Source organism: Peromyscus eremicus, chromosome 1 (genome assembly GCF_949786415.1).
Source record: "Peromyscus eremicus chromosome 1, PerEre_H2_v1, whole genome shotgun sequence".
Classification (NCBI taxonomy): Eukaryota; Metazoa; Chordata; class Mammalia; order Rodentia; family Cricetidae; genus Peromyscus; species Peromyscus eremicus.
Genome location: NC_081416.1, coordinates 113,917,229 through 113,944,329, shown reverse-complemented (window position 1 = coordinate 113,944,329; position 27,101 = coordinate 113,917,229). Strand labels below are relative to the sequence as shown.

Sequence of the window (27,101 nt, the reverse complement as noted above, 5' to 3'; positions counted from 1 at the left end):
GGAGGAATCCCTTGCTGGAAAATGCTGAGGCGCTCGCTTTAGCCGGCAGGGAGACAGGGCTAACCAAAGCATTTGCGAGCCTACCTTTGCTCCTTTCCAACTGCTGTGATACTCTGTAAAGACAAGCCTGGTGCGATGCCTGAACCTGAGGGGGAAAGCGGAGAGGGCAGGATTATGTTTCTGTGTCATAGAGAAAAGCTGCCTAGCAGTAATTAAGCCTCCTGAGTTAGAACTTAATAAAAATGCCTTTGCTGTGAGTTTCCAAGGTTCTCTGGTGAAGAGGACAGAGAGTGAAAACATTTTGGGAAACACAATGGGAGGTTTCAAAGCTCAGTCAGGGTGGAAGCCGTATGCCTTCTACTATTTGCCCCTGCAGTTTTAGTAACACAGAACTCTGCAGAGACGGGAAGATGCGTGGGGAAGCATTTTCCTTCCAGTTCCTGACATAAACTCTGCTCCGATAAAGAATAGAATTCTAGGTTTAGAGAAAGCTGCACCTAAGCTCCCTGCTCCTTCCAGAGAGCCCACCAGGAGGGATACCTTCTGGGGAAGATGCCATCATGGGTACCTAGGTTCAGAGAAAATTTTGACTATGGAGAAAACCCCACAGTAATTTCTACTCATCCTTTAGGCCACAGCCTGGTAAGCAGGTCCTATCTAGGACCCATGGTTGGGAAAGACAGGTGGAGAAGGGGAATGGTGGGGAAGCTGACAATGAGGGATGGGTGTGTAGAAGCTATGGTGTCTAAGTTCTATTCCCACCTGTGCCCTTATTTTTCTGGGGTCTGGATAGCAGTCAGGGATCTGGTCCACCAGTGTCTTCTATGACTTAATGGGATCAACCTCTCCCTCTGTTCTGCCAACACCAACTTCCTTTACGAGTTATGTCCTTTGGCCCTGAGTCACAACTGATCCAAACAGCTCAACTGTCCTCAAAATCTCTGAGCCTGTTTCCTCACCTGTAACACAGGCATCATGGGAGCAAGTGGTTCCATTTGTGGAGAGGATTCTCAGCCTGAGAAGAGTATGTTAATTGAATTCTAGCTTCACATCTCCAACTTGAGTGGCCTCAATCCAGTTTTATTTACATCTAAGAGCTTAGCTTTATTGTGGCCAGAAAAGAAATCCTTGATTTTCCTCTTCTCGTTCCTGCTCTATGCCAGCTGGTCCTCTTACCACGCTGTAGCAGGGTCAGGTGCTCAGCTGCTCTGACTCTCTCTCGTCTCCTCTCTTTGGCTAATGCTCCATTGGATGTTTTCTTTCTCCCATCACAACTTTAGTCTGAGCTGCAAGACTTCAAACCACCTGGATTAGCAATAGTTCCTTCTTCCATCCTTGCCTTTACCTTTCACACCTTCATACAACCAGAGGGTCGTTTTCAAATAATAAATCCAGCCCAGGCTCTGCTCTCAGTCTTCAATGGGCTCCAACAGCATCTGCCCTTCCTGTTGCCGCCCAGAGTCCTACATACCTAGGCTCACCACTGCCCAGCCTCATTTTTCTACCTCAACATTCTACATTCTCTGCCTCCACCATGCTGCCCTTGATGACTTTCCAGTATGAAGGACATGCATCCAAGATCTCCTATGAGCCATACTGCAGTGGCCTCCATCCTTCCTTCTCCAGATAGTTGCATCTTCAGCCTCCCTTCCTATATGTCTCTGACATTCTGGATGCCCCACCTGGACACAGCGCTGCCAGCTGTAGGAGGAATCTTAAAATTTCTTATTAATAAAATCAAACCAGGGGCCAGTTATTGGGGTGAAATACTGGAAGATCAAAGAGACAGAACAAGCCACAGCTAACCTCACCTGGCCAACTTCTCAGCTGATCTTGTTTCCTCAGACTGGAAGCCTCTGTGTCCTCATCCTGAATGGCTCTCAGCTGAACTGTGCTGCTAGAAAGCCTGGAAGCTTAACCAGCCAAATGCTTCTAGTTTCTGGTCCTCACGCCTTATATACCTTTCTGCTTTCTACCACCACTCCCTGGGATTAAAGACTCAATTTCTGGGATTAAAGGTGTGTGTCACCATGCCTGGCCGTTTCCAATGTGGCCTTGAACTCACAGAGATCCAGACGGATTTCTATCTCTGGAGTGCTAGGATTGAAGGCGTGTGTGCCACCATTTTCTGGCCTTTGTGTCTAGTGGCTGTTCTGTCTCTGACCCCAGATAAGTTTATTAGGGTGCACAGTATTTTGGGCAACACAATACCACCACAGCCAGCCTCTTTATGCTTTGGGTCATTGCCCTGCTTCCTCACAGTGTATCACACTCTTGACATAGCATTTCATTGCTTCTCATGCTAAATGCGGAAATTCATGTGAACAGGACTTCAAATGTCTCCTTGTCTTCTCTGCCATCAATTTCTACATATATTTCTAACACAATGAAGAGTTAGTAAGTACTTGTAGATCCACAGATAATCCAGCAACAGCACCTGGCACATTCAACAAGTTCTTATTGTGAGTGTGACTCATACACTGTTTCCTAGCCACTTACAAATTTTCCCTAAGATAAAGAACTCTGTATATCATAATTCAAATAGAGTATTACTTCACTGAATAGGTACCATAAAAGGATCTTAACATCATTTACTTTACTTTGTCTTTAGGCCAGCCTTTGGAATAAGTTTTTATTAACCCTAGTTTGCAGATGAGGAAAAGAAGAATCAAAGTGTCCAGTGACCCATCTCTCCACCATCTAAGGTCACCAGCTGGATCAGACAGCAAGCTCCAGCTCCAAGTACAATGCTCTTTCAGTCACAGCACCTTCTGCTTCCAGAATCCCTGGCACAGTGTCCACGGCAACCCATCCATCCTTCAGTGGAGATCTGACTCACTCCAGCCTTCTCTGTCTTAGAGGAACTCTCCCTTACACCTTGTGAGTTCTTTGTTAGGAAAGACTAGGGCTTGTTCCAGGAGCATGAGGCTGGAAATACAACGGGAGCTCAGAAACCCAGGCCTAACGCAAGGAGGCAAAAGAAGCAGGAGCCCAGCATGGTTGTGTCCTTTGCGAAGAGGAGAGATGGGCTTTGACACTTCCAAAACAAAAGCATCCAAGGCGCCTTTTGCTGAATATGGGTCTTTTGAATCCTGTTTGGCCCAGTAGTGAAGTCAGTGAGAACAAAGAGCCGTAACAAGCCATGTGAGAGTTCCCAGTGAACATCATCAGCATTAAATAGTCTTTGTAATGTCTGTTAACTTATAGAAGAAGCCCAAGGCAGCAGCAACTCCAAGTGAATGCTGTGGGGGCAGGAGTACACTTGCCTTCAGTGACAGCCCTGGGGACAGGCCTTTACTTTCTTTAATAAAAGAAGCTGTGAGGGCAGAGATACTCTGACATGATGGTTCTGTAATGGCAGAGAAAACTCTCTGAAATCCTGACTCCTGTTAAGAACAATCAGACAGCAAGCTCCAGCTCCAAGTACAATGCTCTTTCAGTCTGTCACTCTCACTGACAATGACAGTGCTGAACATGAATCCGTGCAGCATGTAAATTGAGGGAGGAAAGTCAGTTGGGAACACCTTTTTTTTTTTTTTAAACACTGTACAATTTTTCAAAGGCTCTCAAAGAACCTTGGTATAAAGAATCTAATGGATTCAAGGACCTAGAGGAAAGTGAGAGTCTGGTGTTTTTTTGTTTTTTTTTTTAATTACATTGTGATGTGAAAATGAAACACAGCCCTTGGAGTGATGGTCTGGGTGATTCAGTCCCCAAAGTCCTCGTCTCTGCCTGGGTGACACTTCCTTCCCCTCTCCAGAAGCCAGGCTGAGAACAGACCAGCTGAGACCTTCACACCTATAGGCAAGAAGCCTTCAGCAGAAGCAGCAGTATGCTACCCAGAAATATTTAACTCAGGTCTCTGGATACATTCAGGGATATTGCTGAACATCCTGCAGTACACTACACAGATCCTAAAAACGGACTTTAAGTTCTGTTGGCTAATGGTTGCCTTAATCATGGATATGCAACTCAATACTTTCTACGCTTTGGCTGTTGTTGTAGTTCAATACAGTGTCTGGAACTATTGTAGGTACTTTCGGACATGAAGGAACCACATTGAGAACAACCCTGTTATTTACCAGGTGCATGAACGGACCATGAGATACAACAAAACCCACTTTGAGAGTTTTATTTAGGAGGGATAGGAAAGATGGGTGAGTGAGCAGCCCTGCCGGAAAGAAATGTGCAGAAGCAGGAGAGAACGGGTGAATCCACTCACTTCTAAGGATCGATCAGTGACTGACCCAAAGTCATACTTGGCTGAAGAAAATTAGTGAAGACTTTGAGTTGGGGTTCATAGCTCTGACTCCCAGGTAGTACACTGGGAGCCCCACCTTACTGGGGAAGGTGCTTGAGAGAGTCCAGTTAACTGTTAGCCTATGCCAACTCACCAGACCGTGAACTTACTTTTCAACAGCAAAATAAGCAGACACCATTCAAAAAAGTCTGCCCAAGCCTCTGTGGTACTGTCCTAACAGGTGGGAGCTACTACATCTGGCTTAAATTGTACTTTTAAAATTTCTGATTAGCACATAGTAATTGTAGTAATCTATTTACAAAGGACCAGGTTACTGTTCAATACATGTAGCAAACACACAATGGTCAGATCAGGGTAACAAACAAACGCACCACCTACATACTTAGTGTTTCTTTGTGTTGGAAGTATTTGAAATCCTTCCTGCTGGCTAGTTTGAAATACTACTCTTCTTAGAATATGCGGAGTTGTGTCCAAATGCCTCCAGTACCCATTAACAGTCCTCTCTTCCTCCCTTCTCCATCCCATTTCCAGATAGAACCCATCAACCTTTACCTTAGATACAGATAAGAGAAAACACTAGGTTTTTATTCTTTGTGCTTGGTTTATTTCTCTAACATAATATCCTTCAGGCTCAACAGATGATTAACTTCTTATAACTTGGATTGGATGGAATTGTTGCTCAAAATAAAGTTTAAAATAATGCAAATATGAGCATCCTGTGTCAGAAAGAGGGAGCTGGGGGTAAAGTGGGAAGTTTCTAAATGGGGAAAGAAAGGCCATACCTCACATCATTGAAAAGGAGCATCTTGTTTTATAAAATGTGAGCCTTGGGTATCAGAAAAGTTAAGCACCAAACTAAACATTTCCTGTGTAGTTGTTCAACATCAAGAAAATTTTCTATTGAACAAAGACTCATAGAAACTGCTTGTTCATGATATTAATGTAGGGGAAAGCCCATGTTTCTCACTTGGTATCAATGTTATTGCCTCAGTTTTTTTTTTAAATTCTGTTTTGTTGTTTTAGCTGAAAGTAGAAAAAGATTTTTTCCATGTGGGAAAAGAAACAAAGAGATCCAGTGACCAGGCTCCACCCACTCCGTCTGTTTTCAGAGTTCTGTGAGGGTGAGGTGTATAGAAGGCAAGGGCTGGTGAGGTGACTCATTGGGTACTTGACGCTAACCTTGAGGATCTGAATTCAAACTCTGGGACCCATGTAGTAGAAAGAGAGAACTGACTCCTATAAGTTGTGTACTCAACCCCTCTCCCCAGCACACACGTATAAACACATGAACTGTGTGAAAAAAAAATAGAAGGCAAGAACTATGAATAACTAAGCAGTCTGGTCAAGGTATGAGCCCCTCTTCAGACTGCCTCTAGCAGTTTAAGTAATCTACATTTAAAAGGGAAATGAATTACTGGTGAGCTCACTGTTCTTCTGTATGTGTGTGTGCTGGCTAGTCTTATGTCAACTTGACACACAAACTAGAGTTATCTGAAAGGAGGGAACCTCAATTGAGAAAATGCCTCTATAAGATCTGGCTATAAGGCTTTTTCTTAATTAGTAATTGTTGGGGGAGGGCCTGGCCCATTGTGGGTGGTACCATCCCTGGGCTGGTGGTCCTGTGTTGTGGAATATTAGTGGAAGATACATTATATTTGTTTAATAATACAAAGATGTGTTGCATTCTTTTATGCTGCATTTGTTTAACTCTGTGAAACTGTGTTACTTTGCCTGTTTAAAACACCTGATTGGTCTAACAAAGAGCTGAATGGGCAATAGCTAGGCAGGAAAAAGGATAGGCGGGGCTGGCAGAGAGAATAAATAGAAGGAAAGTCTAGGAAGAGATCCATGAGAAAAAGGAGAAGGAGAGGAGGACCTCAGGAAGAGCCACCCAGCTACATAGCAAGCCATGGAGTAAGAAATAAGAAAGGTATATAGAAAGGCAAAAGTCCAGAGGCAAAAGATAGATGGGATAATTAAGTTAAGAAAAGCTGACTAGAAGTAAACCAAGTGAAGGCTCAACACTAATAAGAAAGAATAAGCCTCTGTGCGATTTATTTGGGAACTGGGTAGTGGGCCCCCCAAAGAGCTAAAGAATAAAAAAATAAAATAAAAAAGTTAAAAAAAATCCCCAAACAACCAGCTACAGCCCTGAGTTCTATAAGAAAGCAGGGTGAGCAAACCATGATGAACAAGCCAGTAAGCAGCACCCCTCCATGGCCTTCGATCAGCTCCTGCCTCCAGGTTCCTGCCCTGTTTGAGTTCCTGTCCTGACTTCCTTCAGTGACAAACAGCAATATGAAAGTATAAGCCAAATAAACCCTTTTCTCCTCAACTTGCTTTTTGGTCATGGTGTTTCATCACAGCAATAAGAAACCCTAACTAAGACAGTGTGCAAAGGCTATTCCAAGAAAAACTATGAAAAAACAAACTTACAGTCCTTAGGCATGTTTGCTATGCAGCTTTCAAAGGACAGTCTTGATTTATGCATTTGCATGGATGTTTCAGTTTTATTTAACAATTTTGAGAACTATATTGGTTTATTATTTTAATATTTTTCCTGATTTCCTTTTATAAGAAGCCATTTCTGCTTGATAAAATTATTTGCACTTTTAAAATGTTTATGCTCACAAAACATATCAAATCCTTTTCCACTTACTGAAATGTCCTTGTTTGCTTTATATGCTATTAAATAGTCTATGGTGAGATGCTTTCTTTTTCTAAAGCAAATTGCAGAATAATAATGCTATATATTAAAAATAATATTATCTATTGTTTGGTGTATGTGAAAATAGTAAATAGTTCAGGGTTTGAAGTTTGAAGTCACATGTGGTCTGTGACACAACCCCTCAACTGTGGGGCAAGAGCAGTTGCCAGAAATACATGATGAGGTCCTGGGGATGTGCAGCTCAGTTAGCAGAGTGCTTACCTCACATCCAGGAATCCCTGGAGCTAATACCCAGCACCACGGAAAAAGGTGTGGCGGCCCACACCTGCAATCCCAGCAGACAGGAGGTAGAAGCAGAAGGAGCAGAAGTTCAAAATCATCCTCGGGTACGTAGTGACTCCAAGGCCAGCCTGGGCTACCAAGACCATGTCCAAAAAAACAAAGCAGACTCAAGTACAGTCATTGGTTTAAATGAACACAAGCCAAAATCATGCATGTATAGCCTAGATGCTGGGATTCTATTAAAGCTTTTGGAATAAAGTATATATATATGTGTGTGTGTGTGTGTGTGTGTGTGTGTGTGTGTGTGTGTGTGTGTGTGTGTATGTATATATAATACACACATAGGTTTTATAAATATACACATATACATATACATACATACATACACACACACACACACACAGAGTGTGACTATTTCCCAGTAAAACCTTGTTTACAAAGACAGATGATGGTTAGCTAAGTGTGCTGAACCCTGATGCTGCTTTACCACCACCTATGTGCCACCCTCTTTTTCTGAAAAGTTTGAAACACATGAGAAGGTGAGGGCATGTGACAGCAAACACTAGACACCTACCTTCTAATGCTGTCAGCTTCACATTGGCTTATCATGGATCCGATGGTTTCACCTGGGTTTCATGGTTGTGCCATATGCTGGCTTTGCACCTTGCTACAGGGATCTACATTTTCTAGAAGCAGCTGAGAAAATAAATACTGGGGTCTGAGCCAGTTCTGCATGATTCCTTCTGGAACATTCTAATTTGATTTTTTTCAGTTGATGAAAGATTGCTCTTGGTCTCAGTGTCCAGCTTTTCCTGGGCATGTGGAGTCTGCTGAGAAGCTCTTGGGTGGGGGAAATCCATTTAACAGGAGCAACTTCCTATGTAACCAAGGATGACCTTGAACCTTTGGTCCTCCTGCATCTTACTGGTGTGTGCCACCACATCCTAAGTACTGGGATTACAGGCATGTGGCATCATGCATGGTTTATACAGTGCTGGGGATTGAACCCAGGGCCTCCTGTGTGCTGTAGATGAGTTACATCTCCACTACAGACATTTCTAGAGTGGTTTTTGAGCAACTCTCTGGGCACCATTGCCTTACCCGGCTGCCATGAACAACTAGCCATCGAAGACTTTTGCTTGAGTTTTATCTTCTCCTATGGTGGTTGGGATCATCCCAGTCCACTGGGATGCATGGCATGATCCTCACAACCTAAACAGCCTTCTTTATTGCTGAGTGCTTAATGGCCAGGATAGAAATTTCCTTGGAAGTTGTGTTATGAAAATATCTCCTTTAGAAAGAATTAATCTGGAGACATCTAGAAGGACGGTTTCAGAGAATGGATCTGAGATGAGATTTTGTCTCTGAGTATTCTAAAACGGGTTGGCTGAACAGATTTGATATGCCCTTCAGAACTGAGGAAGGCTTCTAATGAGGAGTCTAGACATGCCAGAAAGAAGAGCAAAGAGCTCTAGCGATAGAATCCCAATGAATATCCTTCATGGTTTAAAACAGAACCAATTTTCTCTCTTAAAAGAGATTGAGATCACATTAATATTGTCTGAGTGTCTGACCTGGATATGACTGAGGGGCTATTTTTCAATCTGCCACGGTGAGTATTTGGGTTGTTTCTACCATGTCACTATCTTGCCCATTTTAAGTAAGGCTGTTAGGAGTGAGAAGAATTTTTTATTTACACTGAATACTAGATACTGAAAAGATACCTACAAATAGTTTTCTCCTTTTCAGGTCATCTTTTCACTTTTTTGATTGAGTCTTTGGAAAAAACAAAAAAATTTTAGTCTTAAGCACCTTTTAATTACTTCTTCTGATGTCATATCTAAGATACCTTGCCTAGTGTGAGGGAATAAAGATTTTTTTCTAAGAGTTTTATAGTTTTATCACATATTTAAGTCCTTGGCCATTTTGAAGGAATTTTTATATAGTCTATGAGGCAAGAGAATGGCTACATTCTTTGGCATATATATGTGTGTGTGTGTGTGTGTGTGTGTGTGTGTGTGTAAAATGGTTTATTTATTGGATTTGAAAACTCCATAGAAGATTAGTAAATCTCACCCAGAAGAAGGTCTGTGAGGCTCACAGCATCACAGCATGAGGACCCTGATCTAACAAACAGCTTAATACATTGATGGATTAAACATTAGACAGAGAGGGTCTGTGGAAAGTGGCGTCTGATTGGGGGAAGTAGGTAACTGGGGGTGTGTGTCCTTAGGGGCACTATCTTGATCTGGCCCTGGCCCTTTCCTATCATTGTTCAACTCTGCTTCCGTGTCTACCAGGATGTGAACTTTACTACAGACTGTGCCAGAGCACAACACACCACCCGACCAATAGACAGAAATCTCTGAAACTGTGAGCAAAATGAATCCTCCCCAATATATATATAAACTCTGGTAGTTAATACATTGTCAAGTGAACAAAATCTAGGATCATCTAGAAGATGAGACTCTGAGCATGTCTGTGAGGGATTATCTAGGATTAGTTTGATTAGGTTAGTTGAGATGGGAAGACCCACTCTGAAAGTGAATGAAACCGTTCCCTGGGCTTGGTCTCTGGATTCCTTAAAAGGAATCAAGCTGGCTGAGCACCAACCATCACCATCATTCTTGGCTTCCTAACTGGGATTCAATGTGACCGGATGCCCTGGAGCTCCTGTTGCCTTGACCTCTCCACCACCAGAGACTGTACCCTTGAGTTGGGAGCTGAAACAAACCCTTCAGCTTGCTTTGGTCAGGGATTTTGTTGCAGCAGTGAGGAAAGTCACTAAGTCCGTAACAGAAACAAGAGTCTAACACAATCTCCAGTTATCCTGGTATCATTCGTTGGAAGACTGTTCTTTCCTCCTTGAATTTCCTTGGTACTCTTGCCAAAAGCTGGCTGACTAGAACCATGAGGGACTATTTTGGGATTCAGTTTTGTTCTGTGGATCTATATGTGTGTCCCTATGCCAGCATCACTTTGCCTTATTATATCTGTAGTAAAAGTTAAAGTCAGAAAGGGCTAAGTTCCAAGTATTCAGAAACACAATTTTATTTTACTTGGCATTTTGCTGGCTTATTTGTTAATAGCTCCCCCCCCCCAATAGTTGTTTCTGGGGATTCTTTAAGATTTTTCCATATGAAAGAATTTATCACTTACAAATGGAGAGGTTTTTTTCCCTTTCCCCGCAGGATGCCTTTCATTTCTTCTGTCAGTTTCTCCTGCCTAGACTTCTCAATCTAATGATGAATTTAAGTGCTAAAAACATCTTTGTCCCCATATTAAAGTGGCAAAAACATGTCTTTGTTCCCTGATACTAAAGGGTTTTTTTTCTTTCATGTTAAATAGAATATTGTTTAAAGTGGCAAAAACATGTCTTTGTTCCCTGATACTAAAGGGGATTTTTTCTTTCGTGTTAAATAGAATATCGATGGGTATTTCTCATCGCTGTCCTTCATCAAGTCAAAGAACTTGACTTCTACCCCCAGTTTGTTAACCATTTAATTTTGTCAAACACCTTTTTAGTTTCCATCAACTGAGATGATCTTATGAGAGTTCCCTCTTCATCTTATTAATACGGTTTATTTATTACATTAATTTAGTATTTAATGATTAGTAATTTAATTTAGTAATCAGTATTGCATTCCTGTAATGAATTCAACTTGCTTCTATTTCATACGTTGTGAGATGTAGTTTGTTAATGCTTTGTGAAGGGGCTCAGAGAATTGGGCACGGACCTCATGGCAGCTAGATGTAGGGAACAGAACTGGGCCTCAAAGGCCCAGGCAAAGAGCCATTTGCACTTTTGACTTTTGCTACCCAATGTCACCCAGAACCTTGGTTGGACACATGACAGACTCAATGCTCTGTTTCTGTGATGTCCACCCATAGTTAGAGAGGATACGGGAATTAAAGGATGGTAAGCTCTCCACACTCCTGTGATCTGCTGGTGCCAAGAGCCTGGGCTCTCTCATTCAGTGATGGAAGACTGAGTGTCCCTGTCTTCTAGCCAGAGGCTTCTGAGAACATTGCCATGAGTGTTAGCTTGTTGGGCCCTGATGTAGGAGGGCTGGGGTGTACTCCATTCCTGCCATCCTCCTGCTCTGGGAATCTCCGTCACATCTTCCATATTTCCATACCTTCCATTTGCCTCTGAGTATCTGAGTCCCTGGTATGGGAGACCACATCCCTTGTGCACAGAGCAAGTGGTGACAGCCGTGACTTAGGAAAGTCACATTCTGGAAATAGATGTTTTAGTCTGTGACGCATTAAGGGACTTTTCTCTTTGTCACGGGGATCTTCAAGTTGATTCCTTTATTGCAACATTTGTTTAATGCTGGATATATTTTCCTAACACTTGGAAAAGATTGAAAAAGCCACAGAACATATATGGTGTGTGACCACTCTGAGATACATTGCAGAGAAGTGATTTTTCTCAGTTAATTCAGTTAGCCCTCAGCCAAATTCATGATCCTTTCATCTTTTGAAGGGAAGGCATTTACAATGGGAGGTAGAGAATCATTTTGGTACTTTAAGGCTCTCCCATGCATAGTCTTTCCTTATGGCTTCCTTAGACGAGCAACAATAGGTGAAAAGGGCCTTTCTGAGAAGAATGTCCCTGAATATGTCCTTGTAAGATGGACTCAATCAGTGTGAAAGCAGAAACAGATGTCCATGCCTAGAAGCTTTTTGATGCCAGCTCTTCCAATGGTAATGAGTGGGCCTAGGTTGCAAAATACCAGCCCCAGGCTTTGTGGATATCCATGGGCATATGGGTAAATCAGAAGTCAGAGTGAAGAAAGAGGAAGGAAGGACAGATTGTGCTGAGGGGAACAGTTCAGGATGGCCAGACCTCTCCCTCTCCCCCTTATAAACTCTTCATCCAGCTTCTGCATTGCTGATGGGTTCCGTCCAAATTCTGGTCTTCCAAAGGGTTCTGCCCTTTACCCCTTCTTTATGTGGCAGCATAGCTTCTGTGAGACTCTGCTTTCATCTAGAGTCTCCAGGTCACCAGCCCAGCAGTGTTCTGTAAGCTCCCAGGAGTTTTGTGACATCACTGCTGACAGCCAAGTTCCAAGGGATCTCAGCCTGGCAACAAGGCATTCATGGCAACTGCTGAAGCAACAGTAGGGTGAGAGCGAGTGTTGAGCCTCTCCCTGTCCTCCTGGCTTCCCAGAAAGAGGTGAGTACATACAGAGAATGGACAAACATTTCAACAGGCGGTGCTTTCCCCAGACCTCTGTCTGCCTCTGTGTGTAATCGTCCTCCATAGCACTGGCCACACAAGCATTCATCTGAGATCTCTGGGATGACTAGCCTTCACCCAAACTGTTCCCTCTGCCAGAAGTCTGTCTCCTCCCTTGGATACACATGATGGCATGGTGCAGCCTGCTCAGGCTTCTGTCTTGGAAATGGCTCCTGGTAGGTCTGGGGCCCAGGAGTGGCATTTCCTGCCTCTCTTCTTCAACTCTCTGACTGAAGGGACCCTGTTCCCTCATGGGTTAAACCAAGCAACCCTTAAAACACTGGCTGCTGCAGAAATTCTCGATAGGACTTCTTCCTGTCATGAGCCCTGGAGGTCACATCTGTTGAAGATGCCCAAGCTAGTGACATCCCTGCTCTGTATGTCATAACCTTTGTTGAACCTATCAGAGCAGGCTTGGGGTCAAGAGGAGGCCATTTTACAAATTTACAAGTTCCTGAATGCAACTCAAGGCTAAGATGGGCTTTATCTCATGCCGTGATTACATAAAGTAGGGCAGGTGTGACGCCAAGAGCTACTTCATGTTCTCTTGAGTAGAGGCTCCTCAGAAGACCCAGCTCTATCAACCAGTCCTACAGATTGTGGTAGTTTGTTTGGTATGTCACCCATGGCTGAGCCCAGGCACTGTTTCAGGGCCCCTGAATGGCAGGGAGCGTGATCTCCACTGTTAACTTTTCTGGGAGTTTAGTAAGACCATGAAGGAAAACCTGATGACCTCTTCTTGGACTGGACTCAGCTCTTGGCCTAGATGGCCACTGAAAGTTAAGAATTGGAAAATTGGGAAACCTTTTGACAAAGGGTTTTGAAACAGTTGGCATTAATTGGGTTGAGGGATGTATAATTGATTAGCAAAGTGCGCTTCAGTGTGTAGGTGGGGTTTTTTTTCAAAGAGAATTAAAATGTTGGGGGGGAGACCTGTACTGAATGTGGGCAGCAACATCCATAGGCTGAGGGCTGGATGGGATATAAAGTGGGGAGCAGAAAGCCAGCAGCCACAGTCACCCACTCTGCTTCCTGGATGCCATGTGAGCAACTCTGTTTACCATACACAATCTTTTTTGCTGAGTTTTGCTCAACTGTTTGTTTCTCCTCTTGATCTGCTTATTATTGACTGCCAACAGCGGTTGTTTTTACAAAGTTGTTTACCGAAATGACTTCAGGTCTAAGTGGTTCTTATCTTGTCCAGATCAGATGTTAAGTTTCTGCCAGTTCTCCAGGGCTCATCAACCCAGACTCCCCGCAGATCCGGTTTGAGAACTGGAGTGGTTGAGCTGGGCTGAACTCAGGTCGAAGGAAGTCTATTTGCTTCCAGAGTTCACATACACTTAACATGCACCTCAAGGTCTCAGCCTCAAACAGGTTTCTCATGGAGCCTACTCTCACCTGCATGATGGTCCAGTCATTCTCCTCCATCTTCTTACCAGTTTCCAGCCTCCAGTCCATGTTCTTTTTTTTCTTTTAGCATTTTTGCTCAGGAGGACTATTGATCAAAGTCTCCTAGCTCCCCATTTCCAGAGCTGTGCCCTTTTTCAGAATTGCCATCTTCTATCTTATCCATGCAGTGTAGTAGGAAAAATCTCTACACACAGCTCAGCCTGACATGTTGCCAAAGCTATGCTTTTTAAATTCTCTGTAATGAGCATATTGTCGAAATTCAATAGAGTCATTCATAAAGATGAAAATATGATTACAAGAAGCTCTCTCTTAATTCCTAGGATCAATGCTAAAAGAAATTTTTCATACGAACGGTGAAGGGATTGTAATCCATCTACATTATATGGAACATTTATTCATAGCACGTAGTGGCTTATGTGCATCAATGTATTTATCTTCCAAAGCCTTATATGGTAGACAGCTATTTAATGCACTTCACAATGAGGAGACTGAGCAACACAGTTAGTAGTGACAGGTAGAATTCAGATCAGGCAAGCTGATTTCAAGGCCCAAACTCCCAATGTCCCCATCCTTGTCATAGGTACAAAAGTCATTCAAATTCAAAAGAAGCTTCTTTGAGTTTTGAAGTGTTCAGACTAGTATGTATTGTATGTTGAACATACGCCCCTTTGTAGCACCAACCCTCCTTTTTCTGACCCCTCCCGTTCATCCTCCTTGTCCCCTAAAGAGTTTAGCTCTATTTTCTTTTTTTTGTTTTTTTGTTTTTTTGTTTTTTTGTTTTTCGAGACAAGGTTTCTCTGTGTAGTTTTGGTGCCTGTCCTGGAACTCACTTGGTAGCCCAGGCTGACCTCGAACTCAAAGAGATCCACCTGGCTCTGCCTCCCGAGTGCTGGGATTAAAGGCGTGCGCCACCACCGCCCGGCTTAGCTCTATTTTCATATTGTGTGTGCATGTATGCTTTTGTGTCTCTCTAGGAACCACAAATGTAAGAAAGCATACTATTATTCCTCTTTGAGACTGACTTAAATCACTTACTACGGTGATCTCTAGTTGTAGCTATTTCCTTGAAAACAACATGATTTTGTGCTTTTTTATGGATTAAAGAATACCTCTGTTTCCCCATAGACAGGCAAAGAGACAGATAGCTCTCACATTTCTCCATGTTTGAGTCTTGCGGAATTGAAAGGAAACCAGCTGGTTGTGGCTTGGATAAATGCTCCTTCAAGGCCCCAAGGTGGTGCTAGTGGAAGGCCGTAGCGTTTTCAGGACGTGAGGCCCAGCGCCCACTGCTGGTGCAAGTGTGTTATGATACGTTCTCTTCAGAGAATGGACTTGGGGTAGTTCAGCGAAAAAGTTAGAGGTGCTTTTCCTGAGCACCCTACCCACACTACGGTAAAAATATCCACCCCAAAGAAACAGAAGCACACGCCTGTTACACAGAACTGTGTTCTGCTTCTGTGTGTTCGTCATCCAAAGCCAGCACAACACAGGTGCTCAAGAGGAGTGATGAGCAAGGTTTGTGCATTCATAGTGTAGATAATGACTCAGCAGCGAGCAAGGAGCAAATCTAGGACATATACAATAATATGGCTGTCTCGTCCGGTGAGCGTGCTGGGGGAGAGGAGCCTGGCAACAAAGAACTATATTAAATAATTCTGTTTACAGGAAACGAGAAAGAAAGCCACAGTGTCAGGAAGCAGATTGTGCCTGCAGTGGGGAGGAGAGAGGGAGAGCTCAGATGGGATAGGGGAAGGTGGACACAAAGGGCTTAGAAACTCATAATGTGGTGCCACTAGAGCAGAACTGCATACTTGCAGATTAAGAAGCACTGGCTGCCTAAACATGAGGGGCTGGGTTTGAACCCGGAACATGCATAAAAGCCAGATGTGGTAGTGTGCCTCTGCAATCCTACTTCTACTTGGAGTTGGACTGAGAGAAGGGAACTCATGGGCCAGCTAGTCGCAAGTGATAAGAAACCCTGACTGAAACGAGGTGGAGGACAAGGACTGCTATCTGAGCTTGTCCCCCAGCCTCCACATGCGCACCATGGCACGCTTGTGCCTATACTCATGCACATGCACACCGAAGAATAAATGGCGAATGTGAGCATTGGACAGAATGAACTGGATAGTTATCTTATTATTGCCAAGAAAATATGCATTTAAGAAAAGTCTCATGGCCAGGAAAATGACTCCATGGGTACACTCACAGCATGAGGACTTGAGTTGAGATCTATAGCACCCACATAAAAATGCCAGACAAGGACAAGTACATCTGTAATCCTAGCTCTGGACGGATGGAGACAGATGGGTCTCTAGAACTAACTGGCCACTTGGTCAGTACCAGGTTCAGTGAAATATTGTCTCAAAAGATAGGATGGAGAGCAGTAAAATGAAAACACTTTGTAACTTTTAGCCTCCATGCATGTTCACACTCACATTCATGCACATATGTGCACATATGTGGACATACAAATACACCACACACACAAAGAAAATCTCTAACATGCCTTTTTAGCTTACAACTATTTAATCCAAAATAGATCTGTCGTTCTTGTGCTTATTCAATGTCTATACTGCAAGCCTAATTATGCAAATAAATATTCTCCTGAAATGATTTGAAGCAGCATAATTGGTTCCCTGAACAAAGACTGCTTTTTTGAAGATTAAGTATCTCTCACCATATGTTTCACGAATCTCCTAATTTCCCTTCAAGTATTACAAAACCCATCCCAAATAGGAATATTCCCCCCTTACACGCACACAAATCTTCTCTCTGCTTAGTTTTTCTATGCAGCTTCTAAATAAAATTCCACCCTGGTCTCTGCAAACTTTAGCTAGCAAACAGAGAGAAATTTACACAGCTAAATAAATTTATAAATGCATAATTAATGAATGCCCTTTCTGTCTTAGTTTTGCGTTTGAATAGACATTTAATTCCCAAGAAAATACTGATGTAAGTGTAATCTCTCAAGTCCTTGGGGCTTGGTAAAGCCCCATATTTCCATGTCTGTTGCTAAGCAGTTTTTATTTTGATGTGGTTTGCAAAAAGGACTAAAGCTTTTTTTTTTTAAATGAAAATATAAAAAGTCAATGAATTGGCTTTAAAAAGAACATCAAACAACCTCTGCATAGTGAATGGAGAGGGAGCCAGCTCTGGGCTCTTTTCTCACTAAGCCCTGAGTAGCTTAATCAGATTATAAAGACCCATGTGTAGCAGATGAGATGCACCCTGCTGAGCACTTGTGCATCTGAAAGTTAATTTCTGCTTGAACTGATGTGGTTTGAAAACTAGGGACTTTTGATTGAATGGTTCCCACACTCAGCCTGTGGGTGGATATTGGTTATTAAAGGTGTATTCATTAATACACAATGAAAAAATATTAGTTGTTCATTTGTCCCTCAACTTTCCATAAGAATAAACAGATTCAATTCAAGTTTAAAAGTAGAACAAAAACAAGAAACCAGAGCATGAATGTCTACTTTATGACAAAGTTGTCATTGTCCTTTCCCGAATGAAATACATGCATTGACAATGCTCTCCTTTACGCCAGCCAACAGTTCTCAAAGATGGCCACCACTGCTTCCTACCTGCGAGTATTCACTTCCTCACTAAACCAACTCCACAGCGTGGCTAGGATGTCGTGCCTGGCTTGGAAAGGCTGCAGCACAGCACTGTGATGCCACTTTCAATGTGACTTCCCTCTCTCAAAGCTGGCACTGCCCCCGGTTCCCACTGCTCTGATGAAGCCAGCAGCTGGCCTTGAGCTACACTATAGAGAGGCCCAGCTGGCAGGACCTAGAGGTAGCCTGTTGTCAATAGCTAGTACCCACCAACAGCCATAGGAGCCGGGGAGCAGAGTCTCCTAGTCAGCCTCAAGGTGACTGAAGCCCCAGCCATTGGCTGGACGGTGGAAGCTCTGAAACACAGGTGTTCTGGGCCTGCAATAAAGCTGTGAGCTCATTCATGGTTCTGCTCAGAGCCTCCGGGTACTTTTGCAGTATGGCAGTAGCTGTCATGTATAGTCTGGACTGTTCCTGGTGCAGCTCACCACTTCATGCAAATGGACCTAGGGAGACATCTTTAAACAAGATCAGAAACTGCAAGAAAAGAATACATTTGCTGAACGTAGAGTCATCCCTCAGAACCCACTGGGAATAATTTTAGTGGACACACACATACGCACGCACACACCAAAATCTGAAAAAAATGTTCAAGCTCCCTGTACAAAATGGTGCACAGAACTTGCCTGCATCTTCCATGTGTGTTATCTCTAATTATGATTGTAAATGTGCTGTGAAGGCTGTTTATATAGTTGTCATGTTGTGTTGTTTAAGAAGTAAGAGAAATAGGTTTTACATTAGAAGTACAGACTTTTAAAAACTATTTTCACATGCAGTTGCTTGAATCCACAGATGTAGAACCTGCAGGCATGGAGCTAACTGTACCGTGCCTTGATGTCACACGGGACAGACATCAAACCCAAAGCAGCTGATTATTATTTCAAGTTTCACAGAGAAGACTAAAAATCATAAACGCAATGGATAAATAAGAGGTTGGGAAAGTTCAATGCGTGTGGCACTCACCAGGGTCTGTCGTGTTCAACCCCATTTAGAGAGATGAGATAAACAACAGCAGAAAATCTAAGCCAAACAATTACTAAGTCTGTGAGTGCCCCAAGAGACTTGCAAAATAAATGTTGTCCGCTTAAGGCTGACCAACTGACAAAGTTAAAATGAGTCTCAAATCCTGCTCCAGCTAGTGTCACCAGTAGGGACGAGAATCACTTCAGACCATTAGAAAACAGCCCGGTAGCCTGTTTTCAAACTAAAACGTAAAAACCTTACATTCAATCTTGCAATCTTATGCCTGAGATTTTACCTACAATGAAAATGCACCAGCATGTGACATCTTAGGCATAAAAACTGCACAAAGAAAAATGCTAGGAAAGACAACAGTAACTTCATGAGACTAATTTTAGAGATGCTCCCTAATTTGCCTCATACTGTATTGTATTTTTTCCTCTCTCAACAAATATGTTATTTATATAATCAACAGGGGAAAAAGCCAAAATATATTTTTACTGTGGAAATAACTCATTCATCATCTTTATAGGCAGGCTTTATCTATTAAATTTCTGTACAAAGTTTCATTAGGGAGAGAGTTCTGCTATAAAATGAAAACAAAAACAAAAAGCCGCAAGCCCAAAACAAAGTATCTGCAGAACACTCAAGGGACCCTTGACTCAATGCCATCCTTGTCTCTAAGCCCATAGGATTCCAGAGCAGAGATTGCTGTCTCTGTAGCAGGTGAGGAGGGAGGTGATATTTATAAAGGTAAATAATAGGCAAAATCCTTGTAGAATTAAAACGTACTATAAGTTACAATGTACAGGGCAGTAAAAACCTGATAGAGACAGGCTGTGTCCAGGTCAGATTATTGTATTGGGCTCAGGCAGTGTTTCTTTCTCTTTTTCTTTTTTTTTATTTAAAAGTTTTTTTTTTTTTTTAATTTTACATACCAGCCGGGTGGTGGTGGCGCATGCCTTTAATCCCAGCACTCGGGAGGCAGAGCCAGGCGGATCTCTGTGAGTTCGAGGCCAGCCTGGGCTACCAAGTGAGTTCTAGGAGAGGCGCAAAGCTACACAGGGAAACCCTGTCTCGAAAAACCAAAAAAAAAAAAAAAAAAAAAAAAAAGAATTAATTTTACATACCAACCACAGTTCCCCTCCTCCCCTCCTCCCACTCCCCTCCCCACGTGCCCCTCTTCCCCCCCCAATCCACTCTTCAGAGAGGGTAAGGCCTCCCGTGGGGAGTCAACAATGTCTGGTGTATCAAGTTGTGGTAGGACCAAGCCCCTCCCCTCTGCATCGAGGCTGAGCAGGGTATCCCTCCATAGGGAATGGGCTCCAAAAAGCCAGTTCATGCACTAGGGGTAAATCCCGGTCCCACTGCCAGGGAACCCACAAATTGCCCAAGCCACACAACTGTCACCCATGTTCAGGAGGGCCTAGTTTGGACCTATGCAGGTTCCCCAGGTGTCAGTCCAGAGTCAGTGAGCTCCCAGTAGCTCAGGTCAGCTGTCTCTGTGGGTTTCCCCATCATGATCTTGACCCGCTCCCCTTGCTCATATAATCCCTTCTCCCTCTCTTTGTTTGAACTTAGGGGGCTCCGCCCAGTGCTTAGCTGTGGATCTGTGCATCTGCTTCCATTAGTTACTGGATGAAGGCTCTATGATGACAATTAGGGCAGTCACCAGTCTGATTACAGGGGAAGGCCTGTTCAGGCACCCTCTCCACTATTGCTAGAAGTCTTAGCTGGGGTCGTCCTTGTGGATTCCTGGGAATTTCTCTAGCTCCAGGTTTCTCCCTAACCCCATAATGGCCCCCTCTATCAAGATCTCTCTTTCATTGCTCTCCCTCTCTGTCCCTCCCCTAACTCCACCATCCTAGATCATGTTCTCATCCCCCTTCCCCCCTCCTTCCCCCTACTCCCAGTTTACCCAGACAGTGTTTCTAAAACTTTATTTCAAATCCATTCTGAGAGTAGTTGGATACTCCAGTAAGTCATGCCACTATTCAATGCCCCACCATGCTTATCCAAATAACCATAATTAACTCAATGGATAATACTAACAAAAATGGTAAGAGGGGTCCTTATGGAAAAAAAGTAGTTTGGAAAGGGGATTATACATAAGAGGGTAGCAGGTGAGTATGATCAATATATATCTCTACATCTATATCTATAGATATAGATATGAACTTTCAAAGAATAAAGTTTTAAAATGAATTTTATTAGCAGAACGAAGAGATTTCATATTTTTAAAAATGTTGGATATCAATGTTCGTATGCTTTGTTATCATTTTGTTTGTTGCAGAATATAAAGTCTTTTCAAACAACTGACTCACTTTCTTGTTATGAAACCAGCCAGTTAAACCCACGGTGGCTGGCTGCCCCCACTCTGACAGAACTTTGGGTTTCTGTTGCCATATTTCCCATTTTGCATTGGATCTTTATCATGACATCTGCCTGGCACTTGCCTTCATTCTAAATGGCTCCTTTAATTACTGTAGCACAAGGACAGGGACCATCCGGGATGACCCTGGACTGCCTCTGATGGCCCTGACAATAAGTAGGCCTAGGACCTGCCAGGTGCTGTACCCAGGACAGGCTATCCAAGATTTCCAGTTTCTAGAGGCCCCACTCGCAAGCACCTGGAGCTCTACAGTCAAGGCTCAACCCCAAAGTCGCAGGTTAAAATGTAGCTCCCCAGGGTCACAATATGTACAGTGGGATGTGGTAAGGCCGTGCCGTCAGGACTGAGATTAGTGTCTTCAGTAAGGCAGTCTCAGAACGCTGCCCCACTTTCCACCTCGTGGAGTGACAGAGAAAATACTGACCTTTAAAGGAAGAACTGAGTTCTGCCAACTTGAAAAAAAAAAAAAGTGACTAAATCCCCAACCAAAGTGTAAACCATAAGATACAGATTTACAGTTTGGGGCTCATGGTGACATGGTAGTCTCTGGTGCATCCAGGACATAAAAGAAACTGTTTAGGGTTCCACTGAGTTAGGAATAAGTTACAGAATCTGCTTTGAAAGAAAGTTCATTGGCCTTTGCAATGTCTTACAAGAGCTGGCAAGTTCTGATTGTGACTTACTAGTTGCTAGGTAGGATTTGCAGTCTTGGCATTATGATTAGGATTGGACTATGTTAGGTTTTTTGTTTTTTAATTGTTTTTTTGTTTGTTGTTGGTTTTGTTTTTGTTTGTTTGTTTGTTTTCGAGACAGAGTTTCTCTGTGTAGCTTCGGAGACTATCCTGGAACTCTCTCTGTAGACCAGGCTGGCCTCGAACTCACAGAGATCCTCCTGCCTCTGCCTCCTGAGTGCTGGGATGAAAGGCGTGCGCTACCACCTTTGGGCTATTTGTTTTTAAGGTGTACACAGCCTGAGTGCCTTTTTCTATGGCCCCGTGACTCTAATTTACTAAATATGACGTAAGTGACTCCGTACTGAATAACTTTCACTGCTGTCAGCAGATACCAAACTGCTGGCACTTTGAAGACTTCTGGCCTCCAGCACTGTGAGCAGGTAATTTCTTCCTAAGTCTCCCCACTTGCTGGCCCAACACTGCATGCCTTGTTTGCCCACACCCAACTCAGGAGGCCAGAGGGGTGCGATGACCACAGATCTCTGCTGCACTCCCCTCCACAGGAGACTTGGGAGGGGAGAGAACACCCACCTCTTCTCTCATTGACTGGAAATTCTTCCGATTCAGGGCCAGTGAGATGGCTCAGCAGGTAAAAACGCTTGACAGAAAGTCTGATGATCTGACTTTAATCCCTGGGACCCACATGTGTAAGGCGAGAACGGCAAGCCGTCCTCTGACCTCCACACACACACGCACCTTGGTATTTGCACACACACCGAACAAACAAGCAAATGTTACAATGTTCCTGCTACTGGGGCTGGAGAGTTGGCTTAGTAATTAAGCGCACTGACTACTCCTCCAGAGGACTTGGGTTTAATTCCCAGCAACCACATAGTAGCTTACCACCATCCAATTCCAGTGCCAGAGAATCCAATACCCTTTTCAGAGTGGGCACCACATATATGTGGTACTCAGATATACATGCAGGCAAAACATTTTAAATTTTTTTAGTGAATTTTTTTTCTCCTATCCAAAGAAAAACTGGTTCCTGAGCCTCCCCTCGTGGAGGAATTCCTCAAGGGCTGGCTGAAGAGAAGTCTGCACTGGTCTCCCAATCCCTCTGCCTGTCAATGTGGACTTGCACTGTTTTCAGGATTCTTCTTCTGTGTGTAATCTGTTCCTGCTTCCCACACTAACTCCTGCTGATGGCTACAGACGTGACAATGTGATTCTAGAACATCCTCAGCCTTCTGGTCAATGTGAGCCCTGCCTGATCACAGCGAAGGAGAGAACTGGCTTCTTTGCTATAATGTCTATTTCTATTACTGAACTATAAAGAAGAAGGAAAGAGGGAGAAAAAGACTCTTAAGTGACTTACAGGGAAATCTGCCTTTGAGGCTGAGAGCTTCCTGGAACATGCTCACACTCACCCCAGCATTCTCTGGTCTCTGATGCCTTCCCATGCCACCCCAACAGTGCCTGAGGCTACTTGAGACTGGAGCTGTTTAATCCTGTGTAAGTTTTGGAGCAACTATCAGGCATTTTCGGGCTGTACTTTTAACATCTGGCTGGCAGGAAAATGAGAGCCGGTTCACAGGCACACTTCTGCTAGTCCTCTGCGGCATCTATGTGTATTCATAATAGATGTTTAAGGTCAGACTGGAGTGGGCAAAGGCCGTTGTGGTGCATTGAGGGACAGATACCTTTTGGGGATTGCTCAGAGAGTTCTAAGGGAAGGTTCTTGTGAGGCTTGATCTTGTGAGATATATATGAGAGCATCTGAAATGAACATCAGGCTGGGAGAATGAAGCATGGGCAAATCCTGAGGGCTGAGCACAAAAAGGGGAAGAGAAAGAAATAGCTCCAAACTCTGTTCTGAGGTAGAGGGGAAGACCAGGGACGGGGTGTCTACCAAGGACTCACATACCCTTTTCACTGGTAACGGGTTCTGAGGGCCCCTCATCCACCCCCAACAAATGAGTAACAAATTCTGAGGACCTGTCACCCACCCAACAAATGGCAACAGATTCTGGCAATGCAGGACATGCTGAAGATTCTAGCCTCCAGCTCATCATTTCTCAACCACCCCTGAAGACCAGTGCTTAATGGCCAGCAAAATAATTAATGATCTTATTGGACTTGGTGAGTTGTAACATCCCTCTTGTCCTTTGAGCCTTATAGGAGTTATTTGTTTTAGAGCAAAGATATTAAATTCATGCTTGGGAGTATTAAAAGGAGAAGACAAACGGCCTTGGAGGAAATAAACGACTTCTCAAGGAACATTTTTCTTGAGCTGTTCCAACATCTCATCGTCTATAAATGTTTTGGGGTTTGAATTTTTTGTTGGTCTGGTTTTTCTTGCTTTCTTTTTAATCTTTGAACTGAATGTCTTGCCAGTTTATAAACCACATATTTCCCAGTGTTGTCTGGACCTGGCAGAGCTGTCCACTGTCCACTTTGGGTCCATTTCTTCTCACACACAGCTTCCACCTTCATGAAATGAGGCAAAGGATGTAATGATGTCCTAAGCCTTTTTAGCTCTGAAATTTAAGGATTCTGGGATTTTCCATCTCTCAGCTTTGTGCCTCTATGTTACTGACCAGAGAATTAGAGACTTCAGTATAAGCTATAAGTAGAAATAAATTAGAAATTAGATTAGATTTAATTGGAAATTAAAGGATAAGCTTTTCTGAAGTGTGGGTTTCCATAGCACCCAGCTGGAGTGGACCATTTAGATCCATTTAAACGATACACATCTGTTCCAAGTTCTTCCTTGATTTAATTAAAAAATGAATGCCACAGACTGCGTTCATTAGGCAGTCCATATCGCGTGCATATTAAGGTGCCGTGGCGCTTTCAGCTTTATTTAATAACGCTGGAAATGGATGATGAAGTTACACTTAATATTTCAGTTGGTAGTGGAGGGAGTGAGATCAGGCAGGCTTACTTTAAATTAAAAGTAAAATTGAAGGCCATGAATCACTCTCAACGCAGGCACAAAGCATTTTCCTCACATTTTCCATTTCACAACTCAAGTGCTTTTCAAGTTATGACTTTCTGATATGGAAATCCCTCATCCAAAGGAAAAAGGACTGCTCAAGCCAAAAGGATGCAACCCTTTGACCTGGCACTCTGTCACCACGTGCCTGGAGAGCAAACTTTCCGGTCACTGGGTCGGTGATTGAAGGAGCTTCTTTCAAAGAGAAGTCCAGAGCTCTGTGCACTCTGGGCACATTGGGAGTGTCCCCACACACAAGCCCATGTGTTCCTCTCTGGAAGGGCTCAAGTAGCATTTCCATAGCTCGTATTTCTGGCCTTAGTTTGAGCCCCACGCATGTGTTGATTCATTAGTAACATTCCGGACATGTTTCCTGCTGGTCACTAAGAGCACTGAGGTGAGGAACAGTTCTATTCCAGGAGGAGGCAGCAAACTGAGTGTTTCCCACTGCACAAAAGTGCTTCTCTTCCTTTCTGTCCCCAGTGTTCTTTACTCTCAGAGTCACCAGGGGTCTTGCAGAACATTTTGGCCCCTACCTAGTTGTCCCGAGACTGTCAAGACATCTTTGTATTCACAGTGCCCAGGCGAGGACCTGGCAAATGGCAAATGCTTCTGAATGAAAAAAATGCCAACTATTTCACAAAATAATGCTGTGCTCCAAATTGATTTAGAAGGATTGTTTTTGAAAGGACACAGAGTTGGGTCAGTGGAAGAAGGGTGTGAATTGGGGAAGAATTGGGGGGAGGGATGAATACAATCAAAACCCATTGTATAATAGTCTCAAAGAATAAAAACTTTAAAGTGAAAAAATAATACTGAGCTCATAGAGACATCTCAACAATTATTTGCTTGTCATCCATTCAATAGAAGATTTCAGGGCTGGCCTTGTAGGTCTGTGTTAGAGCTCTTTGCTTAGCACACATCTTGGGAGGTTTGCTGACCAACCAATCTAGCTGAAATGGTGAGCGCCAGGTTCAGTGAGAGATCTTGTCTCAAAAAAACTAGGTGAAGAGCACTAGAGGAAGATATCTGAAGTCATCCTCTGGCCTCTGCATGTGTATGCACAGGCAGCTGCACCTGCACACACATGTGCACATACACAATTATATCTATCTATCTATCTATCTATCTATCTATCTATCTATCTATCTATCATCTATCTATCTATCGATCTATCATCTATCATCTATCTATCATCTATCTATCTATCTATCTATCTATCTATCTATCTATCTATCATCTATCTATCTATCATCTATCATCTATCATCTCTCTATTATCTATCACCTATTTATGTATCTATCCATCTATCCCCAAATAGCAGCATCATATACATATAATACACAATGTTTACAGGATCACTCTCAGTGATACAAAGTAAAACAATGAAAAATATGTCAGGAATTAAAGGTAATAACTTGATAATTGGTACACTGTGAGGGATGGAAAATCACTTAAATTGAGCGGTACTATACTGTGAACACAAAATGTGCAACAAGCATGACAGAAGAATGACATTAAATATATAAAGTCAAACTTATTAGGCATGCAAAGGGAGAAACTAAAATTCTGCACATTGTCTGTGATATTGCTGGGGATCAATAACCACTTCTTCAAGGACTTTAAAGCAATTTACCAGACTCATCATTGCAGCACACTTTAAATCACCTTTCTAAAAAGGTTTTGACAGTAATTTGGTTGGCAGAGGTCTGGGGCTTATCTTCAGACTGTGCTTGGGGAGCAGGGTAGGTGTTTATTCAGGCTGTGTGCTTCCTGAGAAGTTTGGATGTTGGAGACTGGCAGAGGATGGGGTGGGATGTAGACTTTCATTCAGTAAAAGCTTTCTCCAAAGCCAGGCACTGGCACCGGCCTTTGGTACTGAAGTCTGGAACTCAGTGCCTTCAACAGATAATGTTAGATATTTTGAGGACCTGAGCTCATTGCCACATCAATAATCTCCATAGCGCACACGTGCATGCTCAAATACACAAATATACATAGTAAGCTTTGTTCTTTGAAGGATAGTGTATTTCCAAATTAAAATTATTACATTTACCAAGCCTCACCTTAAATCTTAAGATTCAAAATGTGCTCACTTAAGAGCCACATTTAACAGTGGGTGCAATGAAGTTATAGATGTGAAATCAAGAATTCAGTTGAATATTCTGAGACACTCTTCCAGATTCTTTTGGATAAAGGAGGGGAAATGTTATATTTATATAATTCATTGTCATGATTCATTACAGATTAAATTTTCAAATGTTATTGGCCCAGAAGAATTTTCACAACACAATTTGAAAGTCAAAAATTCACAAGACTGTATGATATCAAATAGTTACTGTGAGCAGCATGAATGTGTATATAGAGATAAGGAAAGGAAAAGCAGGCCCTTGAACTTCGTTGAGGATGTGTCCTGATGGTGTTGGTAGCTTCTCTCTCTGCTGGTGGCATTCACTGACTGTCTAAAATTAATAAAATATTAAAGCACTTGTGATCATTTTATCACCAACATAGTCATTGATTTGGGTTTTGGGTGAGGTGAGTGAGGAGGGAAAATACTAAAGAAATTGTGCTTTTATTGTTTC

General features: G+C 42.9%; 2 long non-coding RNA genes across 2 annotated transcripts; both read left to right on the top strand.

Annotated features, from left to right (window-relative positions):
• The first annotated feature begins 12,337 nt into the window (after positions 1–12,337).
• Positions 12,338–17,845, top strand: LOC131917845 (uncharacterized). Its single transcript, XR_009380757.1, has 2 exons — positions 12,338–12,632; positions 17,423–17,845. It is a non-coding gene; the product is annotated as an uncharacterized LOC131917845 (long non-coding RNA).
• A 3,788-nt stretch (positions 17,846–21,633) lies between these two features.
• Positions 21,634–23,854, top strand: LOC131902254 (uncharacterized). The gene is made up of 2 exons (XR_009377036.1): positions 21,634–22,167; positions 22,555–23,854. It is a non-coding gene; the product is annotated as an uncharacterized LOC131902254 (long non-coding RNA).
• Positions 23,855–27,101: the final 3,247 nt, after the last annotated feature.